The following is a 23,777-nucleotide window of genomic DNA, read 5'->3' on the forward strand; positions in this document are numbered from 1 at the left end:
CTGGCTGCAACGCGTTTGTAGTGAAGTGGTTTTAGACCGTTTCACGTGTCAGTGCAGTTTGCTTGTTGATCTGACTTTGATTCTAACTATGCTGAGCATAACTCAAATTGTTTTCTGTTTTCTTTTTTGCTTAAAAAATGACTAGTAAACATAAACATAATTGAAATACATAACTTTATACGATTTCTGTCTACTGCATAGGAGGAGAAAAATTGATCCATCCTACGCGGAGTGACAGAAAGAGAAACGTCAATAACAACACGGTCTAACCGTGCGGTGTGTTGTGCTGCATACAACGAAACGTGAATAATGAATGAAGCGTGCGTACGCAAGCTCGTGGGTGTGCGGGTCGGTGAGATTCGAACAGAGCGATTACAAATACCGTTGTTGGTATGACAGGTTGGATTCGGTCATTTACATGGTCATTTTCTTGTTACCCACCCATCATCATTCTCCAGCACAGTAGGAAATAAAATGATAAATGAGTGCACAAGCTGAGAGGCCGGAGAAGTATTTTGACACTACAAAATTAGACTAATTTCATGTTTTTTAGTCTTGACCTTGAGATGCGGTCATACATGCATATTAATATTTTTTTGAAACGATGGTTCTACGGTTCTACGATGAGGCGGTAGCGGAAAGAAATGAAAATTTTTTGGGAAGGTGGGAAAGAGCGGAAAGGTGAGGAGAAGGGAGGGGGGGGGGATGTACTGGTGTCTACGCTTAACAAGTCGTCGTTTTGACTCCTACCATTGTAGCATTGGACAAAAGGTAGGAGTCAAAACGACTACTTGTTAAGCGTAGCTACCAATACCCCCCCCCTCCTTCTCATCTTTCCGCTCTTTCCCCTCCTTCACCAAAACATTTTCATTTCTTTCCCCTACCGTCCCTTCCTCAATTGTGAAACCTCCGTTTCAAAAAATATTAACTACAAAATTAGATATTTTTTAACGTTGTTGCATAGTATTTTCAAAACTTATGGTATGAGTTCATATCACAACAAATAGGAAGAAACCGGTTGAGTATTAAGAAATTGTTCATATAGTTACTTAGAATACAGTCTTAAAGTATCGGGGACAGTAAACAAATGTTTTTTTTGTTTGTCACTTTAACAGCATGGGTCATTCGTGACTTTTGCGTGATTGGAATTTGGATCCGGGCCATCGGCGCACAGTGGTCCAAAATCAAAAAAGCTGGCAGAAATGTCAAATCAACCTCCTAGACGTTGGGTACATACTAAAACATTGCAAACAAGGCAATGTATTTAGATAATCCAATCCAATTAAACCCTTTGAAATATGATCAACAATATCATACCTACGTTTAATTATTGTTTACCGGACATGTTTGGAAGATTTGAGTGCTTTAAGTTTCATTAGAAAGCTATTTGATTACTATACAATATTTTTCATCGCACATTTAATTTGAGTTCACCTAGAATAGTTATTGCATCTTTCTCATGCCATTAATTTTAACAGTCAGGGCATAATTTGAAATGGTACTGTGTCATCTCGTTTAGTTTATACGATCAGCAGTCACGCTAGTTTGATAAGATTTTCTATACTACTTAGCCTCATAATAATTCACCTATTAGTGTGAGAGTTTTGCTCATGTTATCTATTTTCTTTACATATATTATAATTATTTCTTTACTATCAGTGAATTAAATGTAAATCTAAGGTCGAAAAAACGATTATTAATGTTTTATTTCGATATTGCATAAGCTATCGAATCGAATGTCATTTTAATAGGATCAGTTTGTTTCGAATTTTTTTAAGGCAAATCAATTCAATAGAAACTGTAACGCAAATAATTCAACGTAAGCTTAAAATACCTAATTTTGACGCGTTTGAACTAATCAGTATAAAGCTGAAGAAAGTTTAAAAGACACGTAATATATATGAAAGTGTGATGAATAATATTTAAAAAATACTTATTCAATGTTTTGAATAAAACATATAAGGCCATTACAAATATTTTATAAAGTTTTTGTCCTTCCGGTGTTCGGCTACTGAAGGGGGGGCGAAAAAAAACAAAGTAAATTTTTTAATCGAGCAAACAAAAAACATGGATTTTAAGAATTTTTATTTAAGGTTTAAACATGAAAACCGAATCTATTCTTGCTTATAATATATACGTTATTATTTTCTCTGTAAAAATATACAAAAAAACAAAAACGAAGGAAAATTTTTTTGGACGATTTTCGGAAATTCCATTGTTCGAATTTCCATTTCTGTTTCGTGCTAGAAGCGTTAATTCAACTCGCAGACTCATTTTTCGAGTTTTTCAGACTGTAGAGCCCACAGACAATTGATTTTATAAAAAGAAATTTGACTCATATCCTACAAATTATTTTTTGCCCCCCGATTTTTCAAGCCAATTTCCAAGGGGGGGGGGGGGGGGTGACAAAAACTTTAAATATGTTTGCAATGGCCTAAATAAAAATAAAAATAAATTTTTAGTGTTTAGTGTTACCATATTTTTAGGTAAATAGAGGGTGATAAATTAAACGAAACAAATGATAAATTAACTAATAATTTTCAATTTATTTGTTATGTATAATAGTTTTGTATAATTTGCACTAATCATTTCATTTCAATAAGGCCATTATAAATAGTTTTTAAAGTTTTTGTCCTTCCGATGCTAGACAACAGAAAGGGGAGGGGCGAAAAAAACAGAGATTTTTTTAATCACGCAGGGTTTGGTTTGTTTCCTTAATGTGTTGAATACGCAGTGGCTTGCAGAAACAATGATGCAGGATTCGTCCAGAACACATGAGCTGGGTCAATCGATTCAAGTATCCGCAACTGCAACGGAACTATTGCTGTGAGCAATATAGGTCCATCAGAATTTAACGATTCGCTGTATTGTTTATAGAGAGCATGACTACTACTACCATCGCATCCCCATTTGTGTGACAACACCAAATCACCCACTTGTGCATCTTCTAAAAGTCGTTTGTTATCTTTCAGTAATTCCAATAGCTGATTGTCATCAAGATCTAAGAGACTTTGGAGCCTCATCTCAGCGCTCATCTCGCTTACTCGTAAAGCATCATGAGAAGGATAACATTTTTTTTGCGTCTAGGATGTCGTGATAAGATGGAAAAATATCCGCATTATGGCTTTTCGACAAGGATGTAAAATTTCAATAAACTGCAACACTTTTAACAAAACCTTAGCAGAATGTATCGAGCTTCGCTCATGTCAGCTTCTATTATAAGCGAAACTCCTTCCTCAGCACTAAGCTTCACTGGCGGCTTAAGCAAATCAGTTTGCTCAAACTTTTCATCGAAATTTGATAGATTTTTGTATATGTTGTTTACCATTTTAGCAGCTTTTTTGTACCCCTCAGCCCTCAATCTTCGAGATTCATGAATGCAGCATAGAGGAGCTCCCTTGGTGAATACTTTTCTCTCAAACACTCGGTTTTCAAACGTTTTGTTCTGCTAGATGATTCCTCAAACGATAAAGATGGTCGTCCAGAACTGTGAGCTACGTATATGTTTTCTTGCTTTTGACGTAGGCCTACGTCTTTCCACAGGGTGTCATCCAAAATTTGGATTCAACCCAGCGTCACGAAAGAATGAAAGATTTTGAACGCTAATAGCTCTGCCAATTATGAATGGATTTTTATGGTTAGATACCGATATACTCATAAAAGATGCAGCAATTACGTGATTTCTATTGTAACATTCTTTTTCAAGCACTAATTAGTCAAAATTACCGAATAGGTTCAAGGTCAAATTATCCCATACATTTTCTTTATGATCGCCTTGCTCCACAGACAGGGACGACAGTTAACCGTTATGTGTGCGACAAAAAAAACACCTTTAGCAGGGCGACAAGGGTACCCGGGTACCCAAAATTGATATTGTTATAACATCAACAATTTTAAACCGATTTCGACGAAATAGGTGTCATTTGATTCGTTTATTTATCTAGTTTTGAATCATTTGGCCATTTGGCCACTAAAAGACATACGGGGCCCGAAAATCCGGAATTCCGACAGAGTGTCCGCTGTGAGGAAGAGAAATGATTGTATTGCAGGAAAATCAGTCATGCGGATATAAAAACTCTAAAAATTCATACAATGTACTATTTCATATAATGAGATGAATCAGGTTGGCCATTCCGGAGTAGGTTCCTGTGGGGTCATGGGTGGCCAGTCCAGGATTGGAGGTAAAACCTAGCAATATGGGTATCAAAGTTCTTGGAATTAGTTCGGTAGGTGATATTTTTTACATTTCGATGTATTTTGATTGGTTATTTCGAAAATGGTTTCTACGGGGTCACAGATGATACCGCAGGATTCAAGATAATGCTTAGCATTATCAGAACCGTTCAAAACGTAGAACCATCCGTTATACATTTGGAACCAGTTCCGAAATTATCAATCAGTACTAAACTGACCATTTCAGTTCAAAACATCTAAAAACCAATTCTAATATTGGATTAGGCACCCAACTCGCCATCTGTATCCCTACAGGAACCAAATTCTGGAGTGGCCAATGCGATCTAAAGTCACCAATTTATATAATTAGATGAAAAAAGGGTCCACAGTGTCAAGTTCAAAGTTAATAGGTTTACTGAAAGCTAATATTCTTTCAAAACATGCGGCTTCCCACGTTTTACCGGATTTTGCTCCGGAATTACCGATTCCCGGGAACTACTTGTCATTTGATGGCCAATTGCTTTATCTAATCAAAACTAGATAAATGTACAAATCAAATGCCACTGGTTTCATCCAAATCGGTTGAACATAACTAAAGTTATGAAGATAGCAAATCATGGGTACCCGGGTACCCTTGTCGCCCTCCTACGTAATAAAAAAATTCAAGTGACTCTCATTGCTAAACCCCTTCATGGATATGCACCAAAAAAACCTCAATTACTTAAGATCAACGAGTTTTACGATGTCGCAAAATTTCAATGACGTATGTTTTAAATTGAATGAGTTATAACTATTTTAAAACTGAAAAGGTACCCGGGTACCCTGTCGCACACATAACGGTTAAATACACCATCTGTTTACTGTGATTTCGTTTACTTTATGTTAAGAAAAAAGCAACAAAACCCCGTCATCTCAATAGGTCGAAGATTCTTTACGAAGTTTAGACTTATACTAATTTGATATCTGTGCTTGGGAATATGCTAGAAAGAGTGATAAAGTCCTCTCGTCCTAACAAGATTTCTTAGGACTGCGACAAACCTAGTCCAATTTGATGTCTTGCAAGTAAACAATTTTGTTCAAGCATAAAACCACCCCTTCCTTTCAACTTAGTTTATTTTTACCTTTGTTATACAATATAACAAAGGTTTAGGAATTGGTCGAAAAACACGAAGTCGATCTGAGGCCCGGAGGGCCGTGTCACATATACCAATCGATCAGGTTCGACGAATGAGCAATGTCTGTGTGTGTGTGTGTATGTGTGTATGTGAGTGCGCTTCAATTTTCAATCGCCTATTTCTCGGAGATGGCTGAACCGAGTCGTCTGCTATAACTTGTATTTAAAAAGTATTTTTACCTAGTATATCACTATTAAATGGTTTCGAGGTCTGACTTTTAGTTTAAAAGTTATAAGCAAAAATGTGAAAATTACGTGACACGATTTTCTCCGGAACCACATAACCGATTTCATCGATCTCAGTACCAAATGAAAGCTCTTACTATTGCTAAACTTCACGCCGATTTTTATTGAAAACAAACAAGTGGTTTAAAAGTTATGCTTAAAAAACCAGTTTTGACAAGGTTCAAATGATCGCCTGTTTCTCAGAGATGGCCAAACTGATTTACGTGCTATTAGTTTCATTTGGCAGGTAATATAGCCGGATAGATCACTATTGAATGGTTTTTTGATTGGATGTTTAATTTGAAAGTAATGAGTAATTCAATACACTACACCAAAATTAACAATAATTTATAATGATTTTAACCAAGAAAAATAACCTAATTTCAATTATTTTAATATCAAACGAGAGGTTTTCACACTACGAATATATATGCAAAATTTCATAAGAATTGGTTTTGCCGGTCAAAAGATATTAACCCTTGAACATACGCGCCAACTTTTGTAACACGGTTACTCGCGCGCACAATAGCCCAAAACCAAAGAAAACGTGCGCACTAGAGTTTTTACTAGGAAAACTTGGTTTTAAGTTTATCGAACCTTTGGAAGAGTTACTTGAAATTGAAAGCTCTATCGTCTGGTAGAATTTAAATTTTGATTAATCCCCCTAAAAGTGAACTAAAAAAATTATTTTCCTTCAGTTTCAATATAACACATTGATGTGTTCTGCAAAGTTTTAGAGCATATTATTACAAGAAATTTTGCTGAAGACAGTAACCTTCTATCTCTTCAACGAAGAGATCTTATTTATTGTTTATGAATTTGAAAAATCAGTTTTTCTATTTTAGCTCTTTTTGTAATTGTTATATGACTTTTTCATGTAATACAAAGTTGTATAAATAATAAAAATACACAACTTTGCTGAAGTTAGAATACCTCTATGTTTCCTTGTTTACGAACTGTAGAAATTTGATTATAAAAAATACCCTGATTTTGACCCCGAATTACTCGACTTCCAACAGTCGGATACATTTTAAACATTTTACATTTGCGGGTAGTTTTGCTGCACACAGACACCATTTTTCCATATGAAGAAACGAAAGCAAATTCCAGTTGGGGCCAATTGCGGTACACCTCACATGCTACTTGCTTCGTTTCTGTGATGTCGGTTTATGCTAATCTATTTTCCTAACAATTTAAAGTAATAATGCATTGAATAATTCTGACATTCAGCTCATAACAAGTTTATTGAAGAATATACGTTAGAATATACGTAATATACGATTTGTAACTATATAACAATATGGCATTCAAAAACCTACATATGGTGTACAAAATACAACAACGTGAGTAACCGAAGGTTCATACAAATTGATGAAATTTATTCAAGAAAACTTTATTGTTGTGAATCAAATAGAATGGCGTTACAGGAAATTATGCATAGTTCAAAAACGCAATGTATATGTTAAAGAATAATATTTCATCTTACAACTTACTTTTACTTGCACTTACCCTCATTAGTAACAACTTACTCAGCAATTTCATGAGAAAAGAAACTATCAAAATTTATAATTGCTTCTATTTGTTTCAAATTTTGTAAACTTATTCAATTTCCAAAAATTTCATGTAAACCAAACGTGTCGATTTCTATCTCAAATTGCAAGTAAGACGGTATAACAAAGGTTCCTTTCACCACTAGGTGGATTAAATCAGGTTTTGAATATTGAATCTGGTCTAAATTGATGTCATGAAGGTGAAACATCACAGAAAAGTGAGCAGCAATCCTTCGTTTTTGCCAGATTGTTTCCACATTCGCGACTACGAAGTTGCTAATATTTGTTTGGTTTTTGCGTGAGAAAAAAGTATTTTTGCTTTTGTTTTCACAGTTTTGACAATGCGTTTTCGCGTAAGTACGAATAGGATTAAAAATCTCTTTAGATTTCGCAGTCGCGAATAGGTACTGCAATAATTTTGACGTAGGACTACGTCTTACGGCAAGTTTTGAGATAGGGTGTCATTCCAAAAAGTCGAAAAATGCGAGCGTCACGAAAAATGAAAGGTTTTGAGCACTAATAGCTCAGCGGTTTTCCGATCGATTTTCAATATTCTTACACCAATCGATCTGAAAATCTTCTAAGAATTGATCCAAATGAAGAAAAGTATGAATTCTTGATGTTGAACTATTGAAAAATTGAAAATAATGAACCTATGTTTTACCAGAATTCTCGCTTCGTGATTGGTTGGAAGATTCTTTACGATGATCTAAACCTATACCAATTTGATATCTGTGCTTGGGAAGTAAGCCAAAACAAGTGACCGAGTTTCCTCATTTCAACAAGATTTCCTAACACCGCGGTTCAACCTAGACCATTTTGATGTCCTTGCTTGGGAAGTACGCCAGAGAGAGTGACAAAGCCCTCTCGTGCCAACAGACTTCTTACGAACGCGATTAAACCTAGTCTAATCTGATGTCTGTGTTAGGGAAGTGTGCCAGAAAAAATGACACAAGTTCGTTGTCCCAACAGATCGCAAATTCTTTACTGCGAGACGATTAAACCTCGGCGAATTTGATATCTGTGTTGGAAAAATGTGCTACAGCTGTAGTGTTCGGTTATAATATGACTCTGTATGAATACGCATGCTTGTCGTTTCATTAGAAGTGTAGTGAAAAGATGTGCTGTTGATAAAATAGGATTGAATTGGTAAAATCCTTTCAGCGTGGGAAACCATGGATAATAAAAATAATCTTTAATTTCAGTAAGGTAGCAGGAAAGTAATAGTTTGTGTTCTTGATTTTGTTAAATTGTTTTCAAATGCACAATCTTTTGAGAATTGAACGTATGCAATGTTACTACTTTGATAAATTGACTGAAATAACTTGATAAATCGAATGATTACAAGCATGAATACATGCTACTATTACTACAAAGAGACTTACGTAGTCCTGCGTCACCTATATATGCGGTCGTGTCTTGTACACAACCCCTCTGATTTTTGAATAAAAATAATTTATTGATCGATGACTGCTATCCCACCGGAAAAAAAACTTGTTGGCCAGAGAAAAAACTTGTTTTTTTTAATAAGGTCAAAATTCATATTCTAGCTCTCAAACATATTTTCTTTTTTCTTAAGATCGACAACGTAATTGATTAAACGCAATTTCTGATCCTCTTTGTTGCATTCTACAGAATGACGAATGGTTTCGAACAGCTGTTTTCTTGATATATAGTAATTTTTCATATTGCGCTGATTTCTCATACGTAAAATAACGGAATTCTAAAAATACGTTCTAAAAACTTACTTTTGATAGTAGGTGCTTATACCAAAACTACTCCAAAATCAACTAACAATTTAACTAGGAAAACCTCGATTAATATTTTTGCCTCTCATTTAAACCAAAAATACTGGAAACTGGCTAAATTATCAACGCCTGCTATATAGAAATGCAATACTTTGTATGGGTCACGTGTAATATATCAAATTTGCGTATTTGCATTCGTATATATCCAGATTTTTCTGTCTGTACTTTCTTAATTGCAGAAAGTAGCGGTCAAATTTGGGTTTAATCGTTTCCATACATCTATTTTAGGTATTTTTTCATAGTTTTATACAATTTAGCCTGGATATCAAGACCATTATTGTCTGAGATCGAGTAAACCTCCTGAATGACTTATAACAATCTTCTTTCAATTAAATATGTCGAGTTTTATGATATTTTGATGTAGAACTACGTCTTACCGCAGCGTGTCAATCCAAAAAATTTAGATTCAACCCAGCGTCACGACAGAATAAAAGATTTTGAACGCTAATAGCTCTGCCAATTATGAATGGATTTTCATGGTTTGGATACCGATCAACTCATAAAAGATGTTGCAATTATGTGATTTCTATTGCAACATACTTTTTCAAGGTCAAATTATCCCATACATTTTCTTTGTGATCGCCTTGCTCCACAGGCAGGGACGACAGTTAAATACACCATCTGTTTACTGTGACGAAAAAGCTCAGAACCCCCTCGTCCTAATAGGTCGAAGATTCTTTACGACGTTAAGACTTATACTAGTTCGACATCTGCGCTTGGGAAGTATGCCAGAAAGAGTGATAAAGTCCTCTCGTCCGAACAAGATTTCTTAGGACTGCGACAAACCTAGTCCAGTTTGATGTCCTGAAAGTAAACAATTTTATTAAAGCATAAAACCACCCCTTTCTTTCAACCTAGTTTATTTTTAAACATTAAATCTAGTCCAAATAGATGTCCCGAAGGAGAAAAGTCATAGAAAAGTGAGCAGCAATCCTTTCCTTTTGCCAGATTGTATCCACATTCGCGATTACGAAGTTGCTAATATTTGTTTGGTTTTTGCGTGAGAAAAAATTGAAGGAAGTATTTTTGCTTTTGTTTTCACGCAAGTTTTGAAAATGGGTTTTCGTGTAAGTGAATAGTTTTGAATGTTTCAATTGCTGCTTTGCGTCAGTAAATTGCCTGCAATTCTTCACTATTGAATAGTAAATCATTAATTTCTTTCGAAAATGATGGGGAAGACAAGGCCGTAGTGGTGCTAATGTTTATTTGACCGTCAACTCAGTATAAGGCAGTAAGGTACAAAACATTTTGCAAACAACTTTAACATACTTAGTAGCTTTCAATCATTAAAATGAATAAAACGATCTGAAAAATTATCGACTTGCAAAAGTTTGGATGTCTCAACCTGTAGCACAGTTAAGCCATTTTAACGGAACAATTTTTTGATATCATAAAAATACATATACATATATATATATATATATATATATATATATATATATATATATATATATATATATATATATATATATATATGTGAATAGTGTTTGATATTAACGAGAGAATTTTGTTAATAGCTGGGTGCGTGAGGGAGATACGGTTCGTTAATTGGGTGGTTGTTAGTTGGGCCATGCTCCAACTTGAATATCAAAATTCTATTAAACTTTTGAGTTAAAAAACTCAAACAACTGTCAGCCCGTTCCAATTAGCGAATCAACTGAAGTGCAGTCGTGACCCAATCATCGGATTCAGACTGTACTCCGATTCTGGCACTGGTAAAAATATTTGTTTTTGGCATCACAAATTACACAAAATATATACCAAAAATACGAAACAATTATTTAGCACTATTAATATTTACTTAACGCTATTTTATGCCATACATATGTCAATATGGTGCGAAAGGTTTCTTCGCAAAAACCCGTCTAACATAGTTCTACGCCAGCTACGCGGTTGTGTATGGAATGCAACCTTTCTGATTTTTTCAGTAACAATCGCGCATCAGTCAAGTTTACCATAATTTTTCAGTGATTTTTCAGCTTTTACGTTGATTGCTTCGTTGAAATCACCAAATCTCTGGAAAAGCTTGTCTTAGAGTAACCAAAATTGAAATTACAGCTCATGTGAGTTTGTAGATAAAAACTGTGAAGTTGTTAAGTCATTTTAAAATACTTGAAAAATGGGGTTTCTGCCAGGTTTTTTGATTAACGGACCACTGTGCACCGTGTTCGTTATAATGTCCTCTATCAGGTGGTATTCAATAAATATAATATGTTATCATATTAGCGATACTAACGAGCATTTTATTCTGAGTGTTCGAAGTTTGAGACTGTTTTTAGTTTGAATCAGAACGGTATAAAACATTTCACGATTTGCCGTTTGAATCTTCCAAGATCAAATCATACGCTGCTGTGATACAAAAAAACTCATCTATTGTTAGGTTTTTTTTTATCATTTTTATAGATATGTATTTCCATTTCATCTCTTGATGTTCATATCATAATATTACGGTAGCGTTGCTTTATAATCTGTATAATGTTCTGTTCCGTAGGTTCCATTCTCACTTCTAACATTTCTATCTGAAACTTCGAACACTCAGATTATTTGGATAAAAATGTCGTTTATCGTACAACGTACACAGCTTTTGAAAGAAAAAGTACTGGAAAACCTTACATTATTTACGGTTGTAAATATGCTAAAATTGATGTTTTCTAATGAAAATCAGCTGTTAAAAACAATACCCAATTGTCTTATGTCGAGATACAAATTGTCTTATATCGAGGTTGTTGACGAAATTCGGTTTGTATATAAATTTGCGACTAATAAAGTTACATTTGAGTAGACAGAGAGATTGAATCTAAAACTTAAGGTTCCCGTCTTTATCGCCTTTTACCTAATATTTATTTGATGATTGTTATATATTTTAAGCATTTCTGCCTTAAGTTTTCAGAAGGTGGCATAATCAACCCTTTTATATGCATAATGCGACCTTTTGAAAACTAAAGCCAGATTTGATTTGCATAGAATTGCGTTTTAAAGTTGTTTTTTAAATGAATGTTTCTTACTTTGTTTCTTTTTAGTGATGCTTCATCTCGACATCGAATCATACGCAGTAAATGGCGCAGTAATGTCAAGCACCGCAGTGGGCACAAATGAATTTGTTGAAATATTTCATCCTATTTTGAAATATGTTCGCTAGGTCAATGGTGTGTATGGGAAACTTTCTGAACGAAGCAGAGTAAAAGCATCGGCAAAGCTTAGTGGACGCGCATGGTAAATTATGCTCCGGCTTTCTCGGTGGGAGTGTAGCACATATGTTTAAGAGACCGGTTCTTTTGCATTCATTCTTCGTTCTCTTCGGTCTCTCAGCAGCACATCACTACTCTCCTATCAATGTTGCCGCTACGTGCGATCTTTTTTTTTGTTTTTCATGTTTTGCAGAGTATCGTTTGCTTTATCCGTTCGCTTCCAAACATATCATTTAAATTTGGCCATGGAAGTGCATATAATAACGAATGCGAAAGAATTAGCAACAGCATGAAACGAGAAAAAGGTAGGAAATTATGCTTAATTTCTTCTCACCTTCTACGGCTCCTTTGAGCGAGCGGCTCGATGCAATGTGATTATTTTAGCTTCCTTTTACGGACGTATAGTGCGTAAGGGCGCTTGGCATAGCAGATGGATGTAAATCAGATAAAATCGTTTCTCGGATTCTCTCCAACCTAGAACAGGTAGAAAATTGACAAGCAGGTTTGTAATTTTGAATTTTTATTACTTGGAATCACTTGAGTACCGATTTGCATAGATTAAGCCTAAATTAAATCACGTTGTTTACTACCTTTCTCAGCATCAGCTGAGCCGGAGTGAGAACGTATCCGTGAGAGCACGTTGCTGTTACGCAAACGAGAGAGCTCGGTGATCATCAAAAACATGGGAGAAGGAATCCCGATCGTGATGCATTTTGCCTACGTCCTTCTTCCTCCTCCTCGTGTTGTTGTGCGTTGCCAATCTAGACCCTGTGAACGTGCATCTTCCTGCGCTTGGCTGCATTGCACTGCACTGCACCATGCACTGCATGCTGCTCGTACGCTAGCCGGCACTACACAGGCACACAGGGTGGGAAGCAGAAGATCAATCAGCGCGAAATTCGTCGTCTCGAGGTTAGTCTTCGGCGCGATCTTGCAGCGTGTGGACGTTCCATGTTCGTGTTGTGTAACGGACGGTGTTCGCTCGGCGGTAATAATTGCGGTTTGCGGTTTTAACTGAATGGGATTTTTTTGTGATTATTTTCTGTTTTGGTTGCGAAACGGTTTGGATTTAATGAACGTTTTTTGGACCGGCCGTCCTGAATTGCCCCGTGTGTGAAGTTCTCGAATGGAAAGTGACTTACGGTAAATACATTAAAATTTCTCAACATGTCGACGGGCAATGGTGGCGTAGTATTTAAATAGACTGTGTGATTTTGCAGTACACATTGAAGAAAGGCTCAGACGGTTTGGTTTTTTAGTTCGTGCGTACACAGTGCGGTTGTTTTGTCCTTTTCGACTGCCCTGAATGGACCGAAATAATACGGTGTTAATATGTCAACGGCTTTTTGCGGCATCACGCAGGGTCGCGGGCGGTAGTGACCTTTCTACTCATTGCAGACAACGTCAATCAATGGGAATGAGTAATTACATTGAATAAAGATTGGAATAAAATAAAAAGTAATCGTCGTTCTTACCGGTGGTGCGGTGGTTTTTGTGTTGCAATTGAGTGTGCGAAAAAAAGAACCGTGAAAGGATTCAAAAGCCTATCAGGTGCATTGTGGGAAATGTTGCTTTTATTGTCGGTCTTTTTCACAAGTACAAGTGCAGTGAAATTGGGCTATCTATGTTGTTAATCGAAAGAATGTCAATTTGTGTTCAGGTGTGCTGCTGAATGATAAGCAGAAAAAAGTGCAAAGTCGAAAAGAAAGCTGATACTAAGAGAATGCACTGTAATGTAAAAAGTTCACCCCACTTGAATGGACCATGAATGTTGTTAAATGTTATGCTGTTGTTAACTGTCAATTCAGAGTCCGACGGTGAACCCCATAATAAGAGGACGGTGTTGTGACAGAGACCTTGTCCCGTTTTCGTTACTTTAAACTTTTTATACTCCGGTGGCATTTTGATCGGTAGGTGCAATTACGTTATTATCGTAGTCTTTTTAACCTTTGGTTGGTTTTATTGATCGCATATTGTAAATTATTACTTACTCACAGTGTATTAAGGGAAGACTGATTTGAAAATTTTATTTCTGCTATTTTGTATAATACGGCTATTTCATTCTCGGTCTAAAGTCATTTAATAACATAACCATCGCGGAATCGATTTTTTGATGAGAAACTTTTGTTCCCTAGAATCGATTTAGGTGCATCAATAGCGATGGCGAAGTTTTCGTAATTTCATTTCAACAACATTAAGATAAACGGTTGTTGCAATAAACATTGATTACTTTTATTATCGGTCGAGTTAATTTGTTAAGATTAAATGAATTGAATGTATTGACAAAATACTTGTGTAGAAGAAAAAAATAGTTTTAAGTGGACTTACATACACCTGGAATTCTCGAACTCGAAAAATCTCACATTTCTGTTTCTCTAGTGTATTTATAACACGCATTTCACATTTCATTTCGTTCGTTGTTGATTGGTATTCCTACAGTATTTTCAACGGTCATAAATTTATACAGACCCAGCATTCAGAAGGATCCTCAGAATTTCCGCTGCTTTGTTCTACCTGTGAACGTGAAGTGTAAAAGGAAATACGCCCCTGCAATAAAGGCCCGACACATCGAAATAAACATGGCACGGCTTGTGGGCATCAACGTGCACCGTTCGGCCGGCTGGCTTGAAGGGTATTGCTTGTTGCAATTATTTTTAACAAAAGCAAACAATCATGCGTAAAAAGTAACCACCAATAACATGCGCGATACGATGCATCGGCGTCAAGCATCAAGCGTTTCAATGTTAAACTTTCATCGATGCCAGCAACAACAACGAGTTCGTCTTGCTTTCGATGCACTCTCCGGTCGCATCCATTATCATTTTGTGCTGCAGCTCATGTCCTCTCTCAATTACTTAATTGATAACAACTGTATTGTGGTCGGTCAACATGGATTTTTACACTTATAAATTATGCAAATTTCAAAACAACGCGGCATTCTCACACTTGCACTTATGAGAGTAATGCAGTGTTTTTCGTATGTAACATTGAAGACCATCCATTTGCTTACCAATTTTCATCCTCTTTTTGAGAGGAAAAAAATTGTTTCAACGAAGACAAGAATAATTTAAATATAATGCACATCTGAAACTAAAGAAAAGAAAAGACTTTTTCCAAATTAAATGCCATTATTAATATTTATCTTCCACAAATACGTATTTGGCCTATGGCATGCAGGCTTCATCAGTGTCTGTTTTCGAATTCTCGAATTTCGAAAACAGACACTGATGAAGTCTGCAAGTCGTAAGCGAAATACGTATCTGTCAAACCATCTGGGATCACAAACGAGTGCGATATCTCAATCGCGTTACTGATGCTAAGCTTTAAACTGTCAAGAGTGCCACGTACTAACTCAATTAGTTTCGTTGGGAAACTTTGTTTAATCCTTGTAAACCAGTCAGCTTCGAGGTACGATGCTGGTCCAACAAGCCAGTCGTCGTATATTTGAATCTCGGCAGGGCGGTGCTACTAGAGTTAATAGCATGATTTTTCATATTCCGCCATAATCAATTTCCTTTTACTGTATCGCATGTTGTTTTGAAGTCTATCGGTGATCAGAGATGTGTTCTCTGGAGATACTTGCTATCATATATTTGGTTTTCGATGCATTGAAGTTCAGTCCAACCCTCCTAGCTTTTGTTTTCAGTCTGGCGTAGATTGCTTTCACCATAGCAAAATTTCTAGTAATAATGTCAGGGTCGGCTGCGAAGGCTAGGAGTAGGATATTTTTGCCGTACCCTCTACGAAATTTGAAGGGATTCAAGAGTGTCCCCGAAAGATGCACGTCACTCGCTCCAGAGTAGTTTTGATCAGCCACGTAAGTTTATCCGAAAATCCGTTCTCGTGCATTTTTTGTCATAGTTCCTCGCGCTCTACTGTATCGTATGCTGCCCTGAAATCCACGAAAATATGATGCGTGGGCGCATTGTAAAGGGTATCCCAAACTCCACCTGCAAATGACGGATCTCTGTAGAGCTACAACTACTGAAAACCATAGCAGAGGGTTCAAAGCCCCTAGAAGGAGGATGGTTTTAATAGCTGTTATCCATGGCTATTACGTAAAGACTTGAATGGTTACTGATGCATCCTCTTTCTGCCGAAAAACAAAAGAAATGGAGGAGGTGGAGAAAAGAATAGGGGAGCAACACCTAAGGAGGCCCTGAATGATGTGCTTGCAGAATTCCAGTCCTGTTCCTCGTCTACCCTCAACACACCGACTCGTAGTGAGTCGACAAACGGGAGAGCCGAACAGTCATCTCATGACCAATTGGACGGCCGTACAATCACTCAAACAGTCTAAAAAGAATCTATAACGTCGAGTATTAAGGTTACTCAAAAGTTGCTGAGTCTCAATATGAAAGATCTCAGCACGCTTACCGGTCTTGTGACAGGGTATTGTCCGAGTAAATATCATCTTCAGAATCTCGGTTTCGTACAAGATGATATTTAACCTCGGAACACTTGCTTTGCAATTGTTGAGCGCAAATAGCACGCAGACTGCAGTATCTCAAAAAGGGGAGATCTGGGTTGCGTCGCTGATCAGGGTAACAAGGTTCAAAAACCAAGTCACCTCTGATTGGCACCTGTCTCGCTCCAGCTACTACCCTATCACTTCCTCAATAAGTGATAGGTCAGCTTGAAGCGTACAGTAAAAGTAATAAACGGGGCATACCGCAATAATTCGAAATACTGGACGTAGTGCTAAGAGTACCCAACAGAAGAGGAAAAAAGGGGTTTCCCACATCAAATTGTATCACGGGAAAACGCTGTAGGAAATTACCTAGTTAACCGCTCTTTTCCAAACATTCATTAGCAATCTTTTGGCATATTTATGTCATTCAACTTCAATACCATAATCGCATGCTCGCACCTTACGCCTAACTCCACTCATAAGGTTCTGTACAACAACTGGATGCAGCTTCTTGTGTACGGAAACCCACTTTTTCTTCATGTATTCCTCCGGTTTGACCTCCGTGGGCGGCTTGCGTTGTTCCTGCTTCATAATTGTGCAGTATTTTTTGATAGACCTTAGTTCCGGTGCGATGGGCGGGGGGGGTTCATGTCCTGGGGTACGAAAGTAACCCCGTTGGCTTCGTACCACTCCAGAACAACCTATGAATAATGGCACGAAGCCAGATCCGACCCGAAGTTCGTAGGGCTCTCGTGTTGCTTCAAGAGAGGAAGCAGACACTACTTGAGGTAGATCTGCCCGTTTACAGTCCCGTTAGTCACGAACGGCACACTCCGTTTGCCAAATGAGCAGATCGCTTGCCAAATCACGTGTTTGTTGGCAAACTTTGAAAGTTTCTGCAGGGCGGAACATCAAACTTGTGCTGGAAGCTGCCGACTCACAGTTGAGTGCACGATTCCAAGTTTTTTTCCGATAAGATAGTTGAGGAATTTCCAGGTGGTTGCGCAAAATCAATTGGCGACGTTGCTTTTCGGGCGACGCCATTTTTCCCCATTTTCGAAAAACTGACAGCGATAAATATACAGTGTAAACAATACACTCTAAACTACTTCTACTCAAAATTTTCAAGAGAAAATACCTATTGGGTAATTTTCTACAGCACAGCGTTTTTTCCGTGATTCAATTTGCTGTGGGACACCCTTTACTCCCTACATTACTGGATGATTTGTCGTAGTGTGAAAATTTGATCTGTAGTAGCACGAGTTCCCATAAAACCCGCTTGACATTGCCCTACAACATTTTTGCTATTGGGGATAGACGACTTAACCAGATCTGGGAGAGGATCTTGTAGGCGACATTAATCAACGGAATGCTGCGGTAGTTGTAGCAATCGAGCCGATTACCTTTTTTATAGATGGGACGAACCATACCTTCCATATGAATCGTTTGTTTGAGAAACCCCACAAGTCCACTCGACACTATTGTTGGAAAACAACAAAAAACTGATTTTCTCTAAATTTTGAACCAATCCTTATATTTTTTGGAATGAGGTTCTATGATAGTATCTAAAATACATTATGTAGACTTACCTTTTGATAATATAATGATTCTAGCTAAAATTACAAGGCTTTAAATTAAAGTTGATGGACATTAGGGATTTCTCAAACAAACTAGAAATTGACAGTGCATTTAAGTAGTTTTAGGTCATTTTTATTCAAAATTGTGATCTTTCCATGTTCATAGTGTGTAATTTGCTACCATATATCACTGGGGATGTTAATTTAGTACGTACCGCTAAGAAGAAGAAGGAGGGAGGGGCACTAAATATTATTTATTAAAAATTTTGAAGTAGAATAATACAGATTTTAAAAAAAGTTTTGTACTCTTTTAATCGAAATTTTTATCATGGTTTGCATTTAAAAATAAAAAGTAAATGGAATAACGGCGCTTTTGGATTGCATAAATGGACCAGAGTAACACGAATTCACAACGAATAGAATACCTTGATACTTTGCTAGTAGTAATTAAAGATATTATAATCAGAAAATAGACATTTTAAATCTTGGATAACAACCGTACTATGATCATGGAGCAAAATCTGAGAATAAGGGTCTGTGCTCAAATTATGTTATACCAAAATGAAACGGAGATACGTGAACAGCACCTTAAATACTTCGAACGGATAAACTATTGTTTTCACAGTTACAGTTACAGCTCGATGGCTAACATACATTAGGAGAAGCAATGGGTTAACAAAAAAGATAAACAGAAGATTAAACCTTTTATTTATATATCGTGCTCTTGATAACACTGTATAGTAAATGGTGGGTTACTGCTTTGGTAAGAAACGCATGGATAGTTTAGTCTGTCGATTTCCGGAACGAGATTGATACAGTTTTTACTTGATTACAAGAATAGTAGCTTATTTGCATTTGCAATTAGCTCTCACTTTTTCAGCTAAAACATTCTTTTCTTTTCGATTTTATACGCCGCTCTTTTACTTTTAATAACTTTTACCTTGTATTCTGTAGTCCTCCGAACATTATGTTTCTTCTATTTGACTGTGTCCAACTCATAATTTTTCGATTCCGAAGACATTTTTATACTACTGCATTGTGTTGCGAATACTGCTTACAATATTGAATGATAATTTTGTACCTATCGCAGCGCCGCCCTAGGTGATTATCGGAAACATGGATATTTGGGGTTTCTCAAACAAATATTTGCAACCCCAATTAAAAGGGGTTCGTGGAACTAACTTTGTCTGGAATTTTGAGCGAAGGTGTAGATATCCTCAAGAATTCGAAAACTGTTAGAAACTCAATTTTAATAAAAATGGCGTTTGTGGGGTTTCTCAAACAAACGATTCATATATTCTTCCGGTACACTCAAAAAAATCGACATGTCGCATCCAAGTGAAAAATCATGTAAACTTCTGTACAGCAACTTACGTGAACTTCATGTACCAGTTAATGAGAAAATTAATAAAATTTACTGGGATTGCACGTGGACTGGTTAGAATAAGTGCGAGTTACCAACAATTCACGTGAATGTTACATGAAAAGTGTGATGGATGAGAATTACCTATGTTTTCACGTAAACTTGACGTGCTGATTTTTTTGAGTGTAGTTTTTCCTTCTTCTTAATCGTTTAAATTATCCGTTGAAGTACCGTTGCTAGTTGTATCTAATTATTTTTGTAGAGCTCTGCCGGGAGTCAGTCCTAGGGATGGGAACTATCATTGAAAATTGTTACTGATAACTATCAGTAATTTCAGTACGTTACTGATAACTATCAGTAAATATCAGTAATTTTACTCATCAGGACATTGAAGCAAAAAATAGGAAATTGTAATATTATAACTGCGTTCTTCATTGTAAGTTTACTTTGTAATTTACCAAGCGGGCTTTATGGAGGCTCGCGCAACTACGGACCAGATTTTTACCACCCAGCAGATATGTTGGGAGCACATCGTGCCTACACATCACACGAACCAGTCGATCAAGAGCAGCAATTGCACCTATTGGATGAACACGATTTCCCAGATAAACTGACGCTGCTGATCAGAGCTATAGGATCGAGTGGTGTGTTTCGTGTGTTTCGGGGACACACCCTTCGAGACGCGGCAAGGTGATAAGATGACTGATATCATAGCTAGGAACCTTGCGATGGTGAAGGCAACCTACGTCAGGTTGAAAGCAGTAGTCTAAGAAGTCCAGATTAATAATAAATACGTCAAAGATCACATACATGAAAGGAAGAGGCTCCAAGGGACTAAACGCGTGCTTCTCACGGATGGTAACTCTTGACGGCGACGAACTAGAAGTGGTAGATGAATTCGTGTATTTTGGATTGCTGGTGATCGCGGACAACATTAGTAAGGAAATCCAGCGGCGCATTCAAGCGAGAAATCGAGCCTACTTTGCCCTTCGCTATACGCTACGATCAAGAAGCATACGCTACCGTACGATGCTGATAATGCACAAATCTTTTATTAAGATAGTAGTTCTTTATGGACTCGTAAGGTCGCTCACGAAGGATATACGCGCCCTTGCCGTGTCCGAACGAAAGGTACTGTGTATATTTGGCGGAGTACAAACTGAACGTGAAGAGTGGTGGAGGCGTATGAATCACGAGCTACAGGCATTGTTTGGAGCGAATCCCATCGTACATTTGGCGAAAGTCAGTAGGCTACGGTGGGCCAGACACATCGTAAGAATGTCGGATGATAGTGTGACGGAAACAGTTATCTTCAACAACCTCACTGGCACCAGGAACAGGGGGCTCTACGTGCAAGATGGCACGATCACGTCGAAAGTGATTTGTGACTTTTGAGACGACTGGAAAATTGGCGACGTGTAGCCAAAGTTCGAGTTAAATGGAATCGAAACTTTACCTTCTGTTTTAAAACGACAGACTTCGCAGCCAGCTGTTAGAGTGCAGGACAATTGTCCCTGCAACGATCCTATTGACTCTAACAGCCTTTCCCAGCCGAGATTCGAACATACGACGACTTGCTTATTAGGCCAGCGTCGTACCTCGGGGCCAACTGTGAGGCAACTATATCAGTAAATATCAATAATAGCGAAACCTTACTGATACTTAGTGATATTATTGCTTACTGAAAACTATCAGTAGTTAATGATAATTTTCCCATCCCTATTTCAGATAGTTGGCATCACTAACACTTTTAAGCAATACAGAAACTCCCATGAGTTAAGAGATGTAGTTAGTAGTTCCTTGTGTATAGACGTATGGTCTTCGTTGTTATAGCTTTCGTCTTCGATTAAGTGTGTCGATTTGTTATCTATCATATCTTGACACGCCGGAAGATTCGAATGATCACGCCACGGAAGATTCCTTAGATCGAACCGTATGAATCTGTTTTGGAGATAAAGCCATGTTACCGGTTTACCTTAGATATAATCGACATGTAATGAGCATGGAAGATAAACTTTAAAGATAAAGGATCCAATAGAATACCAAGATCCGTTACATGGTCCACTCTGTGGGAAATAGTACCGTCGATGTAGTAATCGAAGGTTCTATGGAACGATTAAATCAGAACCGGGGAAAAAGAACAGCTACCGGAGGAGTGTTAGCCGGAAATAATATAGGGTTTATTTCTAATTCCCGTCCTAGTAAGTAAAGCCATTCTAATTTTCATCATTTGTTGGATGGATTTAATGAATACTCCAAAAGTTCTTGTGCTGATTTCACTAAAACACACTAACCTTCCGATACGCGGACTTTGAAATCACTGAAAAGCGATTATTAAAGCATATTATTGAAATAACTCAACTGACTTTATTTCTTAAATTCGTCGTACCGTTTTAAAATCCGTCCATCAAAATTTTTCATCGTCCGAACTAAAAATCACAATGTTTACGAAGCTTACGCGCATGTATTTGTGTAGGATGGCATGACAAATGTTATTCTGCAAAATTTCTGCAGGTCAGGCAAGTTTTCCTGGCTGTAGAATAACGACAATGCCTTGCGTGGGTTATTTTCATTTATGAATGACGGAAATTAAAACGATTAGTCGACATTTTCTTCTTCGTCGCACGAAAAAATGTTGGAAATTTAGCTGGTAGGACATCTTTAATGTTAAAAAGCATTTAAATAGATCTCAGCTCACTTCGATTGATCTCGTACGATAGACAACAAACTAAAATATTAGGGAATAACTAGTTTTGCATTATGTGTCATAAAAATGCTGATATTTTTAATAATTTGTGTTGGATAGGACGGGAATAGACAATTACGACGAAGCAGCAACATACCCTACCTAATACACAAGAAGGGCGGCAATTTGGAATGTGAGAACTATTGAGCGCAACCATTTTCAATGCCGCCTAGAAAGTACTTTCTCAAACCATCTTTTGTCATCTCTCGCCCGTAGCAAGTAGATACGTAGGAAGTTATCAAGCCGGTTTCCTGGACGGGCGATCGACAACGGCCCAAATCTTTGTGCTGCGACAGATCCTCCAAAAGTGTCGCGAATACCAAGTTCCTACGAACCACCTTAGATTTTAAGGCCCCCTTCGATACCATCGACCTTATGGAAAATTATGGACGAAAGCGGGTTTACCAGGAAGCTCACAAAGCTGATAGAGGCCACGATGGATGATGTATAGTGCTCTGTGAGCATATCAGGTGCGTTATCAAGCCCGTTTAGAACGCGCAGGGGGTCTTGGATAAGGCGATGGTATTTCTTGTCTCCTGTTCAACATCGCCCTAGAACAGCGGTTCCCAAATGGGGGTTCGCGAACCCCCAGGGGTTCGCCAAAACTTTAGTTCGCTGCAGAATAGTATAGGGAAATCCGTCAGGGGGTACGCGAACCGAAAAAAGGTTGGGAACCGCTGCCCTAGAAGGTGCTATGAAACGTGTAAGTTTAAACATGCAGGCCATGATCTTCAATAAATCTAGCCTATTTATCTGTTTCGCTGACAACGTGGACATTGTCGGAAGGACGTTCCAGGCATGCTGAATAGTGTACCAAACTGAAACGTGAAGTAGTGAAGCTTGGAATAGTGGTGAATACGTCTAAAATTAAGTACCTGTTAGCAGGGAAACCGAGCGCGATCGAGCTCACATAGGCAATAGAGTGGTAGTCGATGGGCACGAGTTCGAAGTGGTGGACAAATTTGTATATCTCGGATCGTTGATGACGTCGAATAACCACTGCAGCAGAGAAAAACGCAGACGTCGTGCTTACTATCGAATCACAAGGCCCTAAGATCTGGTAAGCTTCGCCCCCGTACCAGATGTACCATGTACAAAACGCTAACAAGACCGATAATTCTCTACGGGCACGAAACGTGGACAATACTCTCGACGGGAACTTGAAAGCACTAGCCGTTTTTAACGTCGTGTGCTTACGACCATCTTTGGCGGTGTATGTGAGAACGGTGTATGGAGGAGAAGGATGAACCGCGAGCTGCCGCAGCTCTTCGGTGAACCAAACATTCAGAAAGTTGCTACAGCTGGAAGGGTACAATGATCCGAACATGTTGTGGGAATATAGGCCAACAACCCCGTAAAAATGGTATTCGCCTCGAATCCGATTGGTATCAGACCAAGTGGAGTATGACCTGGAAAGTTTGGGAAATTCGAGAAATTGGAGACGGATAGCCATGGACCGAATTTGTTGGCGGAACATTGGCATGCAGGTGAAATCCTAAAGTATATAACGTGCTTCTTCATTCGACACCCACCAACGAAAATATTCTGCAACATTTGCAAGT

Source organism: Sabethes cyaneus, chromosome 3, assembly GCF_943734655.1.
Source record: "Sabethes cyaneus chromosome 3, idSabCyanKW18_F2, whole genome shotgun sequence".
Lineage (NCBI taxonomy): Eukaryota > Metazoa > Arthropoda > Insecta > Diptera > Culicidae > Sabethes > Sabethes cyaneus.